Source organism: Macaca thibetana, chromosome 14 (genome assembly GCF_024542745.1).
Source record: "Macaca thibetana thibetana isolate TM-01 chromosome 14, ASM2454274v1, whole genome shotgun sequence".
Taxonomy (NCBI): domain Eukaryota; kingdom Metazoa; phylum Chordata; class Mammalia; order Primates; family Cercopithecidae; genus Macaca; species Macaca thibetana.
The window spans coordinates 4,554,631-4,569,230 of record NC_065591.1 but is presented as its reverse complement, the minus strand read 5'-3'; the positions used below and the strand labels follow the sequence as shown (position 1 = coordinate 4,569,230).

The 14,600-nt window shown below is 39.6% G+C and overlaps 1 protein-coding gene and 1 long non-coding RNA gene across 3 annotated transcripts in view; both read left to right on the top strand.

Moving 5' to 3' along the window:
- Window positions 1-14,600, top strand: part of ANO1 (anoctamin 1) — a 203,415-nt gene that overhangs the window by 52,610 nt on the left and 136,205 nt on the right. The window lies entirely within an intron of this gene.
- LOC126935982 (uncharacterized) lies at window positions 4,247-11,753 on the top strand. Its single transcript, XR_007719361.1, has 2 exons — window positions 4,247-5,400; window positions 5,641-11,753. It is a non-coding gene; the product is annotated as an uncharacterized LOC126935982 (long non-coding RNA).

Below are 14,600 nucleotides of genomic sequence, written 5' to 3'. Positions count from 1 at the left end.
TTACATACATAGAAATAAAATGTAATAGGACAGTAGCACAAAGGAAAGAGAAATGGAAGTATATTGTTGAAAGATTTTTAAACTATATGCGAAGTGGTATAATATTTGAAAATATACCATCATAAGTTTAAAACTATGTTGTAAACTCAAAAGCGACCACTAAATAAAAGTAAAATAAAACAAAAAGTGCTAAGAATCCAACAATAAAGATAAAATGGAATAACAAACATTTTATACAAAAAGCACACATTTGCTATATATTATATATATATATATCAAGATGGTAGATTTATATGCACATTTATTAATATGTTAAATGTAAATGGTCTACACACTCCAATTAAAAGGCAGAAATTATAGTTCGAATCAAAAGCAAAACCCAATTGTATGCTATTTCCCTTAAAGGGACAGAGAAGTCAGCTGGAAGGTGCTCCCATGGGTCAAGTATAGAACAACTTATTCATCAAAATAAATAATGATAGTACTTGATTGTAACCAATTGAGTAAAATAGGAATCCATTAGTCCAAATGGAAATAAATAAATAATAAACAATGAAGAAGGAAAATTCTTCTTTACAATAGAATGCCAACTTATAAATATAGAAGGAAACCATCAATAGATTCTAAAGCTAGTGTTGATAGTAAATGTTTGATGAGGAACAGGATATTTACATAGTCATGAAGTATCTCCCCATCAATTTCTCATTAATTGCAAAGGTCAAGATAGTGGCTGGCATATATTCTTTGAAACTATTATGATCACAAAGGCCGTTATCATGACAAAGGCTGAAACTGTTCCAGATTAACAGAGTCTAAGAAGACATGACAACTCCCTGTAATACCTGATCTTAGATTGAATCCTGGACCTGGAAAAATAAGCTCTGAAGGACATTATTGGAACAGTGCATGAAATTTGAATAAAGACTATAGATTAGATTGTAGTATTACAATGTTTTCAAACATAAAGAAATATTCAGTAAAGTACTTACTCTTTAAATTACACTCCCATGGTTTAGAGGAAAATGCGTAGATATGTACAAATACAAAGATAGAACTAGAAATGGGGATATGAGAGGATAGAAAGATAAGATAGAAGGCAAATAAGAAATATAAGGTAGAACAAAATGATAAAGAAAATGTGGCAAAGCATAAACAACTAGTGAATCCACGTGAAGGCTAAACAGGCATTCCTTGTGCAATCTTGGCAATTTTTTTATATATTTGGGATTATATCAATATAAAGAGTTACCAAAAAATATGTGACATATACATTTTTAAAAATCCAATATTTCCTGTTTCATTGGTAGAAGTCCAACTCACAAATACTCTAGAAGCAAAATTTCTGAAACTGCCATGATGCCGTAGAAGTGAAATCTCTGTAACTGCCAGGATGTTAAGAAGCTCTCTTGTGTAGAAAGAAAACAAATCCGAAGAATACGTTTTCTTGAGAGAAAAAAATATCATCAGTAATCTTCCACTCGACCCTAAAATTCTATGATTGGTGACATTAAAGAACAACAGCAACAAAATCAGAAAATATTCCAGGCCAGGCCACCAGGGCAAATGCTTGATCTATTAATTGATGGAGCTTCTAGCTTGTCTGGATGTGAGGCTGGACACGACTCACGCAACTGATTTTTTGTGTATCATATGGGAAGGGTGTTTAAGGGAAGATCTTCGCTTTCCAAGACTCTCTTCCCACAACATCCACATGAAAACATGTTTCAAGATAAGCTCTCCCCAGCAGAGCCAGAACCATACTGGCTTCAGACCCAAAGGAGGACTCCTGTGTTGTGTGAGATGGAATGGACTAATGCTAGAAAAATTGAGAAAGATACAAATGTAAGATGGTGAGGGTTTTGTTCATTTAGGAACTGGACTTTAGAGAACAAGGAATGTGCCTCACCCCTCTACCCAGTCTTTTCTTGCTCTGGACATCTAACTCATGTCAACTTAGACAACTGTTCAAAAACCAGGTGAGGGAGAGGATGGCGGAGTTCAGTCCCCAGATCACTGGGACTCTGTCCTTGAGTCTGGCTGTGATTCAAGTTAACATGGGCTGAAGAGGCATGAGCAAAAAGGACTCTGGATGCATGACAAAGGTGCAGGAATAATTATGAAATAAAGGTTGAGCTCACAGGGTTCAGCAGAAATGCCCAGTGTTAGTCTATGCCATTGTGCCAATTTTCTGATCTTTTTAATAAAAGCATATATGGTTCCCTGCAAAATGATTTGCAGGACTCTTTTTATTTATTCAACATTTGCATGCCAAGGCACGATGGCACACACCGTAGCTGGTCATCGTCTGCTGTCAAACTAAGACTTCACGTCTCGGGGTGGGAGGCCGTTAACAGTAAGTGCAGCTCTGAGACCCCCGTATTCCAGGGACAGTGGACTGGGGAGACAGCTTAGCAAAACCTACCTGTGCGAAAGAAGAGGCTAAGAATATCTCAAAAGCACGGTTTGGAAGAAATAAATTAAACGTAGCTTGTTATTTCAAGCTTTTCTAAGAATACGGCCATTTGAGATGCATGAGACTACCCGGACACTGAGAGAAGTGGCCAATTCCAGGTCCCAGGGTGAAAAGGGGCTGAATGAGCCTGGAGGATCTCACTCTTCCAGGTGGCAAGGAACTCCTCAAAGCTGAATGAGTCAGGTCAGAAAGACACAGGGGCTCCTGGAGGGGTTCTTGTTGGCCAAAAATGATGCAATTTGGGTATCAAAAAGAATTATGATGTAAGATGGGATCCTGGAAAGAAAAAGGACATTAAGCTGGGTGTGGTGGCTTACACCTGTAATCCCAGAACTTTGGGAGGCTGAGATGGGAGGATCACCTGAGGTCAGGAGTTCAAGACCAGCCTGGTCAACATGGTGAACCCTGTCTGTACTAAAAATACAAAAAAATAAAGATTAGCTGTGCCTGGTGGCAGGCACCTGTAATTGCAGCTACTCAGGAGGCTGAGGTAGGAGAATCACTTGAGCCCAGAAGATGGAGGTCGCAGTGAGCCAAGATCACACCATTGCATTCCAGCCTGGGTGACAAGAGCAAGAGTCTGTCAAAAAGGAAGGAAGGAAGGAAGGAAGGAAGGAAGGAAGGAAGGAAGGAAGGAAGGAAGGAAGGAAGGAAGGAAGGAAGGAAGGAAGGAAGGAAGGAAGGTAGGGAGGGAGGGAGGGAGAGAGAAAGAGAGAAAGAGGAAAGAAAGAAGAAGCAGAAGAAAGAGGAGGAGGAGGAGGAAGAAGAAGAAGAAGAGGAAGAGGAAGAGGAGGAGGAGGAGGAGGAGGAGGAGGAGGAGGAGAAGGAGGAGGAGGAGAAGAAGAAGAAGAAGAAGAAGAAGAAGAAGAAGAAGAAGAAGAAGACGACAAGAGAAAGAAAGAAAGAGAAAGAAAGAAGACATTAAGTAAAAACTAAGAAAATCTGAATGAAGTATGAGACTTTAATACTATATTGTGATTGAGTATGAGATTTTAATAATAATACATTGGGATTGGTCCATTAATTGTAACAAATGTATCATCCTAATGTAAGATGTTGGCAATAAAGGAAATTGGGCGCTGGATATGCAGAAGCTCTCTACTATCGTCGTATTTTTCTGTAAACCTAAAAGTATTCTAAAAAATAATTTTAATTATACGGAGAAATAAGAACTATGGCTATAATAGATTGAAACACATTGGAGATATAAGAATCTTTGAATGATGAGAGAGCGAGCTAACAAGAGAGGCCAAAGCTTGATAGATAAACTGTGAAGAAGACGGAAAAATTGGCTAAAGAACTCTTTCTCTTCAGTGGGGGTGGAGAACAAAAGACCAAAGACAGACTCTTGATCAAGAATAACTTTTGTTTATATTTTGGATCTCTGAAGACTTTCTTCTTAACTGAAAACAGAGACAACATTTTCTGTACAATGGTTTGAATCATAATGACTTCTTTTTTTTTTTTTTTTTTTTTTTTTTTTGAGACGGAGTCTCGCTCTGCCGCCCAGGCTGGGGTGCAGTGGCCGGATCTCAGCTCACTGCAAGCTCCGCCTCCCGGGTTCACGCCATTCTCCTGCCTCAGCCTCCCGAGTAGCTGGGACTACAGGCGCCCGCCACCGCGCCCGGCTAGTTTTTTTGTATTTTTTTAGTAGAGACGGGGTTTCACCGTGTTAGCCAGGATGGTCTCGATCTCCTGACCTCGTGATCCGCCCGTCTCGGCCTCCCAAAGTGCTGGGATTACAGGCTTGAGCCACCGCGCCCGGCGCATAATGACTTCTTTTTGCCATTCAGACTTCTCATGACACTCTAAAATAATTTTGATGATTGCATAATAAAATCATTTTTAAAAGACCCAGAAATATCTCAAAAATGGAGGCATCAGCATCAATTAAAACAGTCCCCATAGGTTCTGCCTTTTTTACCTGAGACAGGGGCAAATGACAGAAAGGAAGAATGGTATTTTCTTTGGAGACATTAGGGTTTTACAAGTACTGCAGTTAAACAGGCAGTTTCTGGCTGGTAGGACACTTTTTGAAATAAATTGTATCATTGTGGAATGAGAATGTTTTAAATCATAATCAAAGCCCACTTCCAAATGCTCCAGCTTCCTGGATTCTGCTGAAACCTCCCTTGCAAAAGTTATATTGAATCTAGGTGTCCAAATTTAAAATAAAATGGCTTTTCCAAATATTTTGGTGAAAATAGAAACTTTCCGTTTTATGAGATATTGTTTTTGTCTTCCATCTGCACTCAAAGTAAAACAAAATATTAAGGCTTAATTCCATTTTATTTCAACTGTTTAACTTTGCCCCTGAACTTTTAGATAAACATTTACCCAATGGTTGAACTGGTGGATTTGAATTTTTGAAACATAGTAAACATTTTCCTATTTAATAATCCATCTAGTTTCTATAAACTCTATCGGATAGTTATCAGATGTTTTAGCTTCTTTTAAGGTTGAATAAAGTTTAAGGTTCACATAGATTTTTTTTTTTTAACAGATCAGTTTCTATTCTTTTTTTCCCCCCATCTTGTTTCCAAAATGGTTATGGAAGTCATCTCTGCTTGTGCTGAATCAAGTTTTTGAGATTAGGCAATGAGTGGGGTGTGATTTATCGATTAGACGTAAGATTGAAGTTCAGAAAATCCAAACCTTGAAATAAACTTTGTCCTGGGATGTCTGTCTCTGTCTGTCTCTCTTCCTCTCTCTCCCCCACCTCCCTCTCTCTTTTCCACTCTCTCTGTCTCTCTGTCTCTGTTTCTCTCTGTGTGTCTCCCCTCACTTCCCTTCCTCCTCCCCTTCTCCCCACTCTTCTCCACACCCCCTCTACCCCTGACCACCCCCCAACCGTGGTTACTGATGCACAGTTACCTTTTCTGGCCACTAGGTGCTGTTTTGTGCGTGCCGGAGACCTCTCCACATCGGTGAGTGGTTTCTGCTCCTCAGGAAATTATATCCCTTGGGGGGGCCTCACTGCCTCAGCAGAAAGTGGACAGACAGGATCCTGGGCAGTGTGTTTACCAGTGGAAACAGGTTCTTCTTGAATGCCGAGGGCCACACCTGGTTTCTTTGGGTCTGTGTGTGTGTCCCGTGAACAGCTGGGCATACGCTTCCCGGACAAGCAGGATGTGTTTTCTTCCTGAACCACAACTGTTTTTTCACAGCAATTGCCACTGATGCTGGCCCCCTGCTTGCTTTCTGGTGGCTTATGGGAGGAGCTGGCTGTGACATCTCGGAGGTGGAAATCTAAGACGCATAAAGATGCCAAAAGCCCACCTCAGCAGGATAAACCATGACCCAACGTGAAGTGGGAGCAGGAAGCTCAGCTCCCACCACCAGCGCTTCTCAATGCTCCCAAGTCACCCACCGGAAACAACAGAAGGCCCCGTGGTGGTATGGCCAACCGCTCTGGCTTTGCAGTTGACAGATCAGGTTTCAAAGCCTGACTGTTCACAGTCAGGTGATCTTGGACAAGTGACGTCGCCTCTCTATGCCTTGGTTTCCTCATCCGTCAAATGGGGATATGATAGTCCCTGACTCAAAGGTTATCTTGAAGATGACCCGAACAACCAGCCTGAAGTGCAATGCCTGCCACATAGCTGGCATGGAATAAGTGGCAGTTGGTTCATTTATTCAGCGGGTCATGCTCTGAGCACCTCCTGTGTTCCGGGAGCTGTTATGGGCACTGGGGATGGAGGATAAATGCTAAAAGGTAATGGTGGGGATAACTATTCCAGGAAGTGAGTGAATATTCGAATGAATGAGCAAGCAAGATGGCTACCTAATCTTCTATGAATCTGCATGCTGTGTTTTTTTGTTTGTTTATTTGTTTTGTTTTGTTTTGTTTTTTTGAGATGGAGCCTCACTCTGTCACCCAAGCTGGAGTACAGTGGCACGATCTCAACTCAGTGCAATCTCTGCCTCCCGGCTTCAAGTGATTCTCCTGCCTCAGTCTCCTGAGTAGCTGGGATTTCAGATGCCTGCCACCACGCCCAGCTAATTTTTGTATTTGTAGTAGAGACAGGGTTTCACCATGTTGGTCAGGCTGGTCTCGAACTCCTGACCTCTGGTGATCCACCTGCTCAGCCTCCTGAAGTGCTGGGATTACAGGTGTGAACCATCACGCCCAACCACTGTCTGCATTTTAAGCAATAGAGATGGCTCCCTGGGCTGTTTTAGGAATGATTCTTCCATTCCTGGAGATGACAGACTGCATTCTGCAAAAATCACCTGAATGTTGCCTGGAGCTTTTCCTCCTGGCATGGTCCCTTCACCTGGAAACCCCTGCATCCTATTCGGGGTGCAAAATACATAATGACAAAACTAGCCAAACCCTGAAATCCATGGCAGCTGTGATAACACAGCTGTTTAGTACCTGTTACAGGTGAGGTTTGAATTTCATTGACTATTGACACAGAAGTGCTGGGAACAGGCTGCAGGATTGGAGGGCCAGGTCCTCCGCCCCACAATGCAGGTGCAGGTCATGATCCACTTACTTAGCACCACATCACACCATTGCTCCTGCTGCCTCTCACTCGGAGCCGCCTTCCTCGTTCCCCAGGCAGCTCCTAAGCCCAGCCCTATGGCTCCTCCTCCCTGGAGGCTTCTCTGACTTCCCGCTCCCTGTGCTTTTCCTTTCTCTGTTGACCTTGGTCCCACCTCCACCACCCCCAAGGTAACTGCTGCACCACTGTTGGGAGCCCCAAAGGTAATGGTGGGGATAACTAATCTCTCCTGTGCTGCCCTCAAGCTTTTCCTCCTAACTTCTATAACATCGAGAACAGTGCTCCCCGTAGGCACCTCACAAATGTTTAGTGCTTGTGGTTCTAGTTCACCTCAGGAGTAGTTAAATTAAAAGGCAGAAGACGTGGTATTTGAAGATAAGACCTGGATTTAAATCCTACTTTTCTATTCTCTAGCTGTGTGACCTAGGGCAACTTCACTCATATCTCTGACCTCAATTTCCTTACCTGTCAAATGGGGATATTAACAGGGTTATAGGAAAACTAAGGGAGAGGACATGCTTGGAAATTCTCATGAGGACGGAAAGCAACGTGATGCATGGTTGACCACCAGTGTCAGCATTTACCCAGGCTTATTTGTGCTTCAAGAACCTACCATTGCCATATACACTTTTTTTTTATTTGAAAGCAAACAGTTTTTATTGCAGTAGACGTTCATAAAAGTGTACACATCATAATTTTACAGTTTGAAGAATTTTTACAACATGAATGTATCCGATGATTACCACCCAGATCAAGCTAAAGAACATTACTAGCTCCCCTGAAGCCCCCTTCATGATGCCCACCCACCCCCAGTCATTACCCTCCACCTATCACTGTGGATTCAACTTGCCTGTTGTTGAATTCAGTGGGATCCAGCTTTTGCTCTAACTTCATATGTTAGATTCTTCAACGTGGTTACATGTAGAAGTCCTTCATTCTTGTTGCTCTAAAGTATTCTGTTGTATAAACACACCACAGATTTCCTGTTGACATTGTCAGGTTTTGGCTTGGGGTCTTGTCTTGGTTTGCTTTGAGCCATTCTGGTGTGTGTGTTGTGGTATCTCATTGTGGTTTTACGTTGTGTCTTTTTGAGGACTAATGCTCGTGGTCACCGTATCATAGGCATATGGATCATTTGAAGAGCCTCTTTTGAGGAAGTGCTCATACGAGAATTTTTTTTAATTGGGTTATTTGTCTTTTTCTATTCCTTTGTAAGAGTGGTTTACATATTTTGGAGACAAGTCCTTTGAGATTTATATGCATTTCAAATATCTTCTCCCGCTCTGTGTCTTACCTTTTCACTTACTTAATGTTGTCTTTTGATCAACACGGGTTTCTAATTTTATTGAAGATTTATCAATCTTTTCCTTTGTGGTTACTGATTTCTGTGTTCTGTTTAAGAGATATTTGTGCATCCTAAGGTCATGAAGGTAGCCCTCTGTGGTATATTCTAGAAGTTTTATGGTTGGCCTTTTTGCATCTGGAATTGGCTTTGTGTATGACATAAGGTAGGTGGTCAAGGTCCAGCTTTCTCCCTATGACTCTCCACACCATTTATTGATTCCATACCACTTACTGATTCCACACCACTTATTGATTACACACTACTCATTGAAAACACAGTCCTTTCCCACACTGCACTACAGCAGCACCTTTGTAGTAAATCAAATTGTGGAATATAATGCAGGTCAGTTTCTAGAATCTCCACTTTGATCCATGTATCCTTGAATATTACACTGTTATAACTATTGTTGGTCAATATGAATATCAGATAGTATACATCCTCTCACTTTTCCCTTGAGGGAGTCTTTACTCTTGTTGGCCTTTGGCATTTCCGTATAAATTTCAGTATCAGCTTGTCAACCTCTCTTACACACACACACGCACATACACACATGCCTTCTGACATTTTGATTGGGATTACATTGAATCTATAGGTCAAGACCAATTTGGGGAGAATTTTTTTTTTTTTTTTTTTTGAGACTCAGTTTTGTTCTTATCACCCAGGCTGGAGTGCAATGGCACGATCTTGGCTCACTGCAACCTCCGCCTCTCAGGTTCAAGCGATTCTCCTAACTCAGCCTCCCAAGCAGCTGGGATTATGGACGCCCACCACCACACCCAGCCAATTTTTTTGTATTTTTAGTAGAGACAGGATTTCACCATGTTGGCCAGGCTGGTCTTGAACTTCTGACCTCAGATGATCTGCCCATCTCGGCCTCCCAAAGTCCTGGGATTACAGATGTGAGCCATCGTGCCTGGCCCCAGTTTGGGGAGAATTGATGGTTATACTTATTGAGACTTCCAATTCATGAACATGGACCATCCTGCCATTCATTCTGGTTTTCTTTCATGTCTCTTAGTAATGTTTGGTGATTTTTCTTTGTTGAGGGCATGCATCTTTTTTGTTTGTTCTTATACATTTAATTTTTTTTAATATTGTTTAAAAAGCCATGAGTTTTTAGGATTTTATTTGTTCCTAGTATATAGAAGAACAATTGACTTTTGAGTGTTAATCTTGTATTCAGTGACTTTGCCAAATTTACTTTTTAATTCCAATAGTTCATCTGGTTTGCCAAATTTACTTTTTAATTCCAATAGTTCATCTGAATTTTCTCCTTTCAAAATCATGCTTTTGGGGATAATGTCAGTTTCATTTTTTCCTTTCCAATCCATAACTTTTTATTTCTTTTTCTTGCCTTATTACATCCGTAGAACATCCAATGCAATGTTGAATAGGAGTGGAGGTGGCAGACATCTGTGTTTCAATTCCAGCATCAGAGTATAGCTTTCGATAGCTTACTGTTTAACATGCTATTTGTTGTAGGTTTAGTCATTTCTCTTTAATTTGCTAAGAGAGAACAGGTGTTTACAAACAGGTGTTAAATTTTACCAAATGCTTTTTGTAGCACCTACCAAGATGATCATTTGGGGTTTTTTTCTCCTTTATTTTGTTAATTTTTGAGTATTAAACCAACCTTACGTCCCTGAAATAAGTTCAATTTGGTCATAATATTTTAACCTTGTTAATGGAATTGGTTTGCCGGTATTTTTGTTTAGGATTTATAAGAGATATGTATATTTATAAGATACATTGTCTCATATTGTAAGATCCTTTTCAGGTTCAAATTCACTGGGAAATGGTCTCTCTACCTATTCCTGGAAGTTTGTGGAAGATTGGTGTTATTTCTTCCAGAAATGTCTAGAAAATGTTTACCAATGGAGCTCTATGTACCTAGAGTTCTCTTTACAAAAAGAATTTTAATTAGAAATCAAATTTATTTATAGATACAGACATTGTGATTGTTTACCTCCTCTAATGCAAGTGTTGGGAAGTGGTGCTTTTCTGGAAAATGGTCCATTTCATCTAGATTTTCCCATGTATTTGAATAGTTATTAATAATGTACTCACATTATCTTTTTCCTGTCTGTAGAAACTGTTGTAATGTCTGCTTTCTCGTTCTTGTTACCCATCATTTGTGTCTGTCTTCTCTATTTTGTACTCTGTCTCCAATATAGCCCTCAGGCCCAGGAAAGAGGGGCCCCTGCTCAGGACCCTGAGCTACCACATCCCTCCTCTGGTCCGCACCCCTCACCACAGGTATAAAGTTCATGGAGCTAAGGAAACTGCACAGCCAGGGCCCACACACCCCTTCCGAGACCATGCCTAGATATTCAGGCCCCAAATGTCCCTAACTAACGGCCCCCAGCCTGCTCCCAGAGCCTGCAAGTCCTCCCCACTGGCTTTGTCCTTTCAAAGACAAGCCATGGGAACATGGTGTAGGCCAAGCAGGTAGCTAAGGGGCAGATGTTGTGGGGCTGTGGTCAGACTTTGGAGGTACAGGCTCCTCACAGCACAGGATGGTGCCAGGGTGGCGAAAGTGTGTGGCAGGTACCAGCTCCCCATCACCTCAGCTGCTGGCACACATCTCCAAGGAGTCCGAGACTCCTAAATTTGAACCTAGCCTTCTCTGTTGTAGGAAGGTATATTTGTTAAAGCAGAAACAGAAAACATTTCATTCCATTGTTTGCTAGCTTGATTTATAACTTAACTATTTAGACATGTGGCATGTGGTCTCCACTCTTGTGAGAGGCAGGCCTGAGTCTTGATTGAGTTTTATCAATTTTATTAGTCTTTTAAATAAGCAATTTTAGTTTTGTTGATTTCTCCATTATAAATTTGATTTCTAAATTGTTGGTTTCTGTTCTTTATTATTTGTGTCCTTCTACTTTGGGTCTAATATACAGTCCTTTTTTAGCTTCCTGAGTCATAAATTTAGATCATTAATTTTCAGCCTTCTTTTTGGGCTCAAATGCATTTAGGGCTGTACAATTATTTTCAAACACAGATTTAGCTACATATGATGATACTGTAATATGATATGGGATATCTTATTTTCATGATATCCAGTTCAAACTGTTTCTAAATTTTCACTGTGATTTAGTCTTGTTCTATAGATAACTTAGAAGGGTATCACTTAATTTCCAAAGACTGAGTTTTTTTATAGTTGTCCTTTTGTTATTGGTCTTTACTTGTTTCTGTTGTTATCAGAGGACAAAATTTCAGTCCCTTGAACTGTGTTGAGGCTGGCTTTATGGCTCACCATGGGCTATTGTGGTAAATGATTTTTTGTGCACTTAAAAATACATATATATTCGGTAATTTTTGTCGATTTTGTGTGTGTGTGTGTATGAAATTCTATGATTTCCTGAAAGAGTTGTGCTAAATTTTAAGTTAAAATATGCAATCACAATTAATGGTTTATTCCTTATTTTAGTTCTGTCAGTTTTGGGTTTATGTATTTTGATATGTACATAATTTAAAATTGTTATATCTTTCTGTTGACTATAAAGCATCCCTTTTTATCTCTAGTAAAATTTCTTATTTTGAAATATATTTATTTGATATTTCTATAGCTGCAGCAAGTTTCTTTCAAGTGTTTGCATGGTATATTGATATTTTTTCCATCCTTTGACTTTTAATCATTCTGGTTCTTTATATTAAAGTGTGTCTTCTGTATATAATATATAGTTGAAGTTTTTAAAAAAAATCAGTCTGATAACTTTGTCATTTAATTGGAATATTTAGGCCATTTATGTTTATTATAATTACTGATATATGTCTGGGTTTACATCCACTATATTACTATAAGTTTTATAGCTATACCATTTGTTTTTTGGACTTTTTTACCTCCTACTTTTTGGTTAATCAATTCTTTCTTAAATTGCCATTTCTCTCTATTATTTGGTTAGTTATGTGTGTCTTTATCATTCTTCAAGTGGTTGCACTAGAAATTGCCACTTGCATTCCTGGCTTTTTAGAGTCTTTCTTAAAACAATATTTATACCACCTTTGGACAATGTGAAAACCTTAACTTAAGGTTTTAAAAATGCTTTTAACTTCATTTACCTTCCCCCCCACCTCACCTTTTGTTTATTTTTGTCATGTATTAATGCTACTTATATTTAATCCCCACAAGACATTGTTATTGCTATTTTAAACCATCAATATTCATTAGCTTTACTCACATATATATTTTCCTTTCCAATGTTCTTTATTCTTTTCTACCTTATCAGACTTTCATATGGGATTATTTTCCCTCTGTCTAAAAATTCCTTTTAGTATTTCTTTTAGTGCAGGTCTGCTGGCAATGAATTCTCTTAGTTTTTGTTCATCCAAAAACATATTTATTTCATTTTCATTTTTGAAAGATATTTTATCTAGATATAGAACCCTAGATTGGCAGTAATTTTCTTTCAGCAATTTCAATATGTCACTCTATTGTCTTTGGTTTCTATTGCTTCTGTTGAAAAGTCAGCCATTCACCTTATTATTAATCTTTTCAAAGTAGATGTCTTTTTTCTCTGGCTGTTTTGTCATTTTTCCCTTTTTTTTTTTGTTTTCACCAATTTTGCTATGATGGGCTGGGATTATTCTGATAGGGTCTGGGCCATACTTTTCAACATTGTGCTAGATATCCTAGGAAAAAAATAAGGCAAGAAAAATAAATAAAACTATGGATAGAAAAGGAAAAAATAATACTGACATTATGCAAATATAACCTGTTTGGGGTTCATAGAGCACATCATATTCTTAACTAAACATGGCCTGATGTCTCTCATCAGTTTTGGAAAATTCTTGGTCAGACACCTCAAATATTGCTTCTGCCCCATTTTCTCCCTTCTGTTTTTTCAGAATTCCAGCTGCATTTAGGTTAGGTATGTTTACAAGACGTGGATGCCTTTCATGGTCTTTTCTGTGTTTTATATCTTTTTTTTCTCCTGTGCTTCAATTTTAATGCTTTCTATTAACCATCTTTCAGTTTAGCTAATCTCTTATATTCTATCTAATCTGCAGCTCTACCTACCTTTTGAGTTATCATTTTTGGCTTTGGAATTCCCATTGGATTCTATCTGTACATTCTCATTCTCAAGTGAAATTCTCCATCTTTGCATTTACTGTATTCATCATATTAACAGATGTGTCTAATTACCCCAATATCTGGATCTGCTGTTGGTCTGTTTCTATTGTCCTTTGGGTTTTGTTTGCTTGTTTTACTTTGTTTTGTTTCTGTGCTTCTTGATTATTTAGCTCTGCTTCCTGGCATGTGTGGTGATCTTTAATTGAATCTTGGATATCACGTGTGGACAATGCAGAGGCTCCAGATGATGTTCTCTTCTTCCAAGAGGATTCTTGTCTTTTTAGCAGGCAAAATGCAGAAAGGCTGGCTGGTTTCTGTCAGAGTTGGAGATGATTTGAGATTAGACTTAAGGACTTATGGAAGGCAGGTCTTTTTCTGGGTTCTTGATTGAAAGCCTGGAGAGTTTACTAGGACTTTACCTCCTTAGAGTACCCTGAACTCCAATTATGTGTGTGTGTGTGTGTGTGTGTGTGTGTGTGTGTGTGTGTGACGTGTGAGCAATAAAGCTTTTTAATCACCTGGGTGCAGGCGAGGCAGACTGAGTCCGAAAAAGGAGTCAGCAAAGGGAGATGGGGTGGGGCAGTTTTATAGGATTTGAGTAGTGTAGTGGAAAATTACAATTAAAGGGGGTTTTCTCTTGCGGGCAGGGGCAGGGGTTACAAAGTGCTCGGTGGGGAGCTTCTGATACTCATTGTCCAGGAGAAGGAATGTCACAAGGTCAATTCATCAGTTAGGGTGGGGCAGGAACAAATCACCATGGTGGAGTGTCATCAGTTAAGGCAGGAACTGTCTATTCTCACTTCTTTTGTGGGTCTTCAGTTGCTTCAGGCCATCTGGATGTATACGTGCAGGTCACAGGGGATATGATGGCTTAGGTTGGGCTCAGAGGTCTGACATTACCATCTTCTTATATTAATAAGAAAAACAAAACAGTGGTGAAGTGTTGGAGCGGCAAAAAATTTTGGGGATGGTATGGAGAGATAATGGGCGGTTTTTCTCAGGGCTGCTTTGAGTGGGATTAGGGGTGGCATGGGAACCTAGAGTGGGAAAGATTAAACTGAAGAAAGATTTTGGGGTAAGGGGTGATATTGTGGGGTTGTTAGAAGGAGCATTTGTTGTATAGAATGATTGGTGATGGCTTCGATGTGGTTTTGTATGAATTGAGAAACTAAACGGAAGACACAAGGTACAAATAAG